The sequence below is a fragment of the Limulus polyphemus genome, unplaced genomic scaffold, assembly GCF_000517525.1.
Source record: "Limulus polyphemus unplaced genomic scaffold, Limulus_polyphemus-2.1.2 Scaffold1027, whole genome shotgun sequence".
Lineage (NCBI taxonomy): Eukaryota > Metazoa > Arthropoda > Merostomata > Xiphosura > Limulidae > Limulus > Limulus polyphemus.
This window is the reverse complement of record NW_013666637.1, coordinates 305,199-311,756: the sequence shown is the minus strand read 5'-3', so window position 1 is coordinate 311,756 and position 6,558 is coordinate 305,199.

The window sequence follows — 6,558 nt, the reverse complement described above, 5'->3', positions numbered from 1 at the left end:
TAGGGTGTTAAGTAGACCAGAGAGGAACTACTGTATAACACAGAGGGAACTTCTTGTTATAGTAAAGAGTCTGACATATTTCCATCCTTACCGCTATCATGCCAGGTTTACCATCAGGACAGACCATGCTGCATTACGCTGGTTAAGATCATTAAAGAACCCATGGGCGTGTAATGGACGTTGAATTCCTTTGCTACTTCCGGCGACTACACACGGAAACGGTGGGGTGCTCACATTTCGTATGAGAAGTAAGGTTTTACCCGCTTCTCGTTTATGTTTTACTACTTTTATTATGCAATACGGTCTGAGCTTCAACCGCCAAAACGATTACTTTATCCACTTTTTATATATTTACTACTACAATAGTAACACCACTATATGAAAGGCTTTCAAAAACTCAGAAACGAATCTATTGTTCACATATTGTAAAGACGTGCCTAAGTATATTATCGAAGAAATAGGTTATTACCATGATTCATTTTAAATAATGACAGTAAATTCACGGGCTAAAGTTTAGTATAAATTTATAACAGTTAACTTAGGTTAAAAAAAGGGGATAGGAGGTGTAGTGAAAGAGATTTATGAATATGTAAAATTTAATTTCTGGTTATACTTTTGTGTCTCATGCTTCATTTTTATCATTTAACATGATACTTGCAATTCATCATCCTATGAATCATCACTAATAGACGTTCATCCACATAATCATGGGTGTATGTACTTTTAAACTCAGTATCGTGCCAATGTGCGTCGATTTGTTATACCTGTGTGTGAAAGTGAAACTTTGGGCAGCGCAAACAATAAGATTTCTTTGTTAAAAAAGTAAACTCTGAAATAATATTTTTCTTAGATTTTTTTGTTTTGTTCTTTTTAAAGCTTAAATAACGCACGACTTCAATTGAAGGTTTGAACTTCTGTAATTCAATAGCGAATACATTAATACTTGTTCACGACTGATTTATGTAACGTGTTTATTATGTCAACTATAATCAAAATGAATGAACAGAAGTTTATATAGAACATCGAAATGGTTAAGAAAAAGCGAATTTCATTATGTCAGTCATCCAGGTATTTCATGGTGCATGCATGGCAAAACCTTGTCGAAACATTATATATTTGTTACTATGTTAAACTTGTAATAAAGTTTTATTTGTTGTACATTCAAGCTTCTAATTAATTTTATTCTATTTTGGTCTCTTTTTTTCTTTCGGGTTTATTTTAACTATAAATGCTTAAATTAATTCAGTCTGAATTTTCTCTTTATAACCTCTGTTAGTATTGTAATCACTGAAATGCTCACAAACATCAATCTTCTGAAACTAGTTTAGAATATATCTTTATTCGGATGTACTCCCATATATTTTTCTAGCAAGTGTTCTGAATGTAGAATAACATGTTTGTTAACCAAATGTAGAAACATGTATACCAATCCTTTTTACTCAGGTAAAGTTGCATACACCAACGGCTTGAAACTCTTATCGTTTTGACCCTGTGTCTGACTAACCTTTCTGGGGAGAAGCTGGCCCATGGGTGCGCACATTATTCTACAAACTGATATGAATTGGGATTTTTTTGTCACTTGTAACTGTTGTTTGGAACAGTCAACAACGTACGAATTTTAGTACATCGTACATTAATGTTTTCTCTGAATTTCGGCGGTAAATGATATTATGTTTATCTCGTGCAGACATAAGTTTGTTTGTTTGTTTTTCTGAACAAAGTCACATTGGACTATTTGTTGTGTCCCTAGATTTTAGCGTTTTAAGTCCATAAACTTACCGCTTTCCCACCGGGGGACGTAGGCGTAAGTAAAATCGACTTCCCTCAACTTCAAAGTTTTGACAAAAAAAAAACAACAAAACTGTAGGGTAGCCAGAAAGTTAAACAGTTGACGATACATTTTTCACTGTGATTAAAGATTTTGTTTATTTATTCTTTGTTTTTTAATAAGTTACCAATAGACCTGAATATCATCTTAACTAAAACGTAGCAGTGTTGGATGCTCCTGTTCCAGTTCAAGTCGAGCGATTGGATTGCATTATGGATTAGTAAAAATGTATTTCAGACGTAGTTTCTTGTCCTAACACTATATAATTGATTACTTATATCTCAAGTTTGGGACAGTTGAGTAAAACAATATTGCCAAAGCTTTAACCCCTCACACGTATTATCGGGGGTGAATTTATTACCCCTGTGAGACAAAAAGACTGATACGTCGTGAATACAGTATGCAAATTGTGAAATAAACTGTATGATATGCTTCATACATTGTTATCTGTTTGAACTCGATACACTGTTTAGATAAGAAAATATTAGGTTAATTAAACTTGTAATTTTGTATGCATATAACTCAGATTTAAAATCTCATTTTCCCATGCAACGGTCCTGGCCTTTCTTCTTGTATTCACATACGAGTTGTTGATATGGAACAAACTTAATACACAGAGAGGCGTAAAATAGGCATAGTTGAAGCATGAATACTATGAGACAAATAACGTGTTTTTTAATACTTTGAAGAGACAGAACTTCGGCAAGTTGTTTCGTTTACAGGGATTTGTTGAAAACAGGTTTTTGCGAGTTAATTATTATATATTATCTATAAATCTTCGATTTTCTATTTCTCAGTAAGTCTGTGAGTCATCTGTTAAACCCAAAAAATATTCTAAAAAAGCGTGCTATAGATAAAAAATGTAACTTTAAATTATATATTAAGTTGGCCCGGCATGGCCAGGTGGTTAGGGCGCTCGACTCCCAATCTGAGGGTCGCGGGTTTGAATCCCCGTCACACCAAACATGCTCGCCCTTTCAGCCGTGGGAGCGTTATAATGGGACGTTCAATCCCACTATTCGTTGGTAAAAGAGTAGCCCAAGAGTTGGCGGTGGGTGGTGATTACTAGCTGTCTTCCCTCTAGTCTTACATTGCTAAATTAGGGACAACTAGCGCAGATATCCCTCGTGTAGTATTGCGCGAAATTCAAAACAAACAAACAAATATATTAAGCTCAATTCCGAATTATAGCAGGATAAAGTTTCTTTCATGGAGATCGCGTTTTGTATGACAACAGTTTTTGTCAAAAACTCTATGATGCGCATCTCTTTAAAAAAACAACAAAAAACTCTGTTTCATTATTCTCTTGGAATTTGGATCACAAATGAATGGAGGAGATGCAGAGGTTTCTACAAGTCAGTGTTATTTAGGGTTATTCATACCTTGAATATATATAAAGGCAATAGTCACTGTTATAAGTAATCTAGGATTGTGGGATACTACACTAGGACTATACTCTGACTTAACAGTGTGGTATAGACAAAGTTCTTCTGTTTTTTACCAAGAGACAATCCTATAGCCTTATGTCTATTGCAGACGGGCTTTACTCTCTCTGCTCCAATAGCCATATTGTTCAAATCAGCTAAGATGTTGGCCAGTAATAACGTAAGACTCCAGTACCTTATTCGCTTCGTAAAAAATTCGTTTCAGGCGTGTGTCAGGTCGTTTACTTTGCTGTCCATGTTCATTTTTTTTTGTTTTTTGTGAAACATTTTATTTACCTGCTATATATTATTAGTTTGATAATTACTTATTATCTTTTGGACGCAAGTAAACCTGATTACAACACTACCTTTAAAATTTCTATGGAAGAATAAAACTTGGCTTGGATACTACATTGCAATAAACTCATTCAAAAACAGTGTCGAGCTCTTCAAATTTGGAATTGACGTTGGCCTTATTTTTAGCATACCCTGACTGTGAATCCGATAATTCATGGTTTGCGACCCATTGCTGCAAAACTATGTTCCGTACTTTGGATTTGTGAATACGGCATAAGAGTGAAATTCAAATCCAACTATTTGATCAGAAAGGAGTTTTCAGTAGGTGTTGTTAACTAACTTCCTTTACTATAGTTTCTCAATTAAATGTTAAAACGTCTATATGAATACATATGTAACCCTTGTGTAGCTTTGCTTGATTACAAGTCAAAGAGGTAATTATCTCTATACAAGTCATTAGTTAGATATGCCAGAAATAACACTGAGGAATGTTTAAGAAATGATGCTGACTTATTGGAAAAGTTTCAAAGGAAGGTGACTAGGGTGATTCGGGGAATGGAGGAGTCATCATATGGTGAAAGATATCTCTTATATTCTCTTGAGAATGAACCATAAGAGGTGATTTGCCACATTATCCATAAAATCGATGGTATAAAGGCCTCTGGTTTCTTTGTTCTATATTATGAAGACAATATAACAAGAGGACACAAGTATAAGATTTTAAAAAGACAGGAAAAGATCCAGTTAATTTTTCTAACTAGATGATTGGCTTATGAAATGAGTTGCTGTGGGCAGAAATAGAGGCCAACACTTTACAGGCGTTTAAATGGGGACATTTTCTGAAAACTAGAGGGTGGTCTTAAGTCTTTAATTTTTCTCAAGTGTGGAAGTGCAAGAACAGCCTTGAAGGACGAAATAGTACCTTGTCTGTAGAATTTCTTTATGCCTATAAATACACCTTAAAAGTCTATTAGCTTTGCTATTAACAGCAGAGACTCCACGACGCCAAGATCCCATTCTTCAGCGACAATATTAAAGAAGTTATCATCATAATCTTAATGCATTACCCTGACTTACTGAATTTAAAGATCATTTACCAAATATTTCTCTAACTAACTAATTGATCCAAGCCATCCTGTAATATTTGAACGTTTTTAGTACAGCTAAAAATACTCAATAATTTAATTTATACACACACTTTACTCTTTATGCCCCCTATCGGCATCAATAATGTAAATAAGAAAAAACAAAGACACAAGCACACGAGGCAGTGGCGTAACCAGTAGGTTTACGTGGGGGCAGCTCCCATTGCAGAGCTCTCCTCCAGAAGCCCCCCATCCCCCCCCCCCATCCTAGGATATCAAAATAACTGACGTGAAAATTTGTGGATGGGTGGGATAGTCATAGTATGTAACTTGAACCAAAATATGTATCTCCAATCAGGTTATACCTAGAAGGATGGGTTTAATGGTAGTTCGAAACTGCATCAGACCCCCCATCCCCCAAATAAGAAATCCTAGAAACGCCATTGTCTGAGGCACTCCACTTGTAACAAGTATCCAGTTTGACCAGACTTCACTAATAATAACTTTTTGATTTCTCACATCTACCATTCTACAGCTCAATTTGATAATCTTTCTTCATTCCATACCGATGTGATTTTTAAAATTAATTTTTAGTGTGGCACTTTATCAAAAGTTCTTGAAAACCTAAGCATGTCAAGTTCATACCATTTCTATCATCCAGATAACACGTAACATGTTCGAAAAACAAACTCTTCATTTGGCTTTTGATAATGAAAAACACTCTTCTTGAACGTGTATTTGAATAGTTAAACGTTGTACATATATTGAATTATTACTTTTTGTGAAGAGTGGTTTTCCAGTAATCTGTTTAACAGGTGATGTTGTTAATATTAAGGGACTTAGAATGGCGATTTATTTTTCCTTTTTTCTTCAGTGCTTAGTTTTCACCAGTTTGGCTGCTCAAATAATAAAACGTGTTTTAATGATCTGATTAAAACAAAGAATTAAATGTGGATGTGGATTATTTTGTTTCACCACATAAGTAAAAAACTTGAATGAAAGAGGTGCTTTATTCAAACTTTATTATTTCCTCAAAGTGGTTTATAATATATTTTATTGTAATAGTTTTTACTGTGGGTAGATGGCGGTATGAATATGAATAATCAAACATTACTGAACACAAAATACTGCCTTGTGCTGTGCCATGATATAAAAGACTATTTAGTTTAGATATAATTGATTAGTTTAATTTGTGAGTGAATATTTTATTATTGTTTAGTTTTTGTTATAATAAGAGTTAAAAGCAGAGGATTTTAGGAAATTGTGTTGAAAATTTATTGATGTTGAGACTATCTAACGTTGCGTGCAATACATTGATGCCGAGAATATAGGGATTTCTAGGAGGTAAACAGACGATTAAGCGATAAACATATAAATAGTGTGAGAGAAGAGCAGAAACAGCAAACAGACAATAGCAGAAGAGAGTAAAGTTATCGGCAAGGAAAAGTTCGGCGTGAAATTAACTACCGCAGAAGTGATAGGCCTATAGTTTATATATTTTAAAGTAAACTAATAGTAGAAAAGGAGATAAGAATAATAATTTATTCCGTCAAAGCGTGGTTCTATAGTAACTGAATCAGCTTCAGCGCACTTTGACAAAAGGAACAGAGGATATTTAGAAGAAAGAAAGCTAAACAATTACGGTGACTCGCGCCACAAATGTAAGTGAATCACACACAGAATACTAGTGCAATAGTAACAGAGAACATAGTTAGGCCTGAAATTCTAAAGCAATTGAATAGGCCTAAGTGGACTTTTGACAACAAGAAGAGAACTGCATATATATTGTCACATCTCCGTTCGTTAGTTGATTTTCCGTAACTTTGTTCCCACGAAACTTTAGCGACACAAGTCCTTTCTTAATAAAACTGGTTTATTCTTTCTGAATATAACTTTACCGATAAACTTATTTTCAACAGTCGCG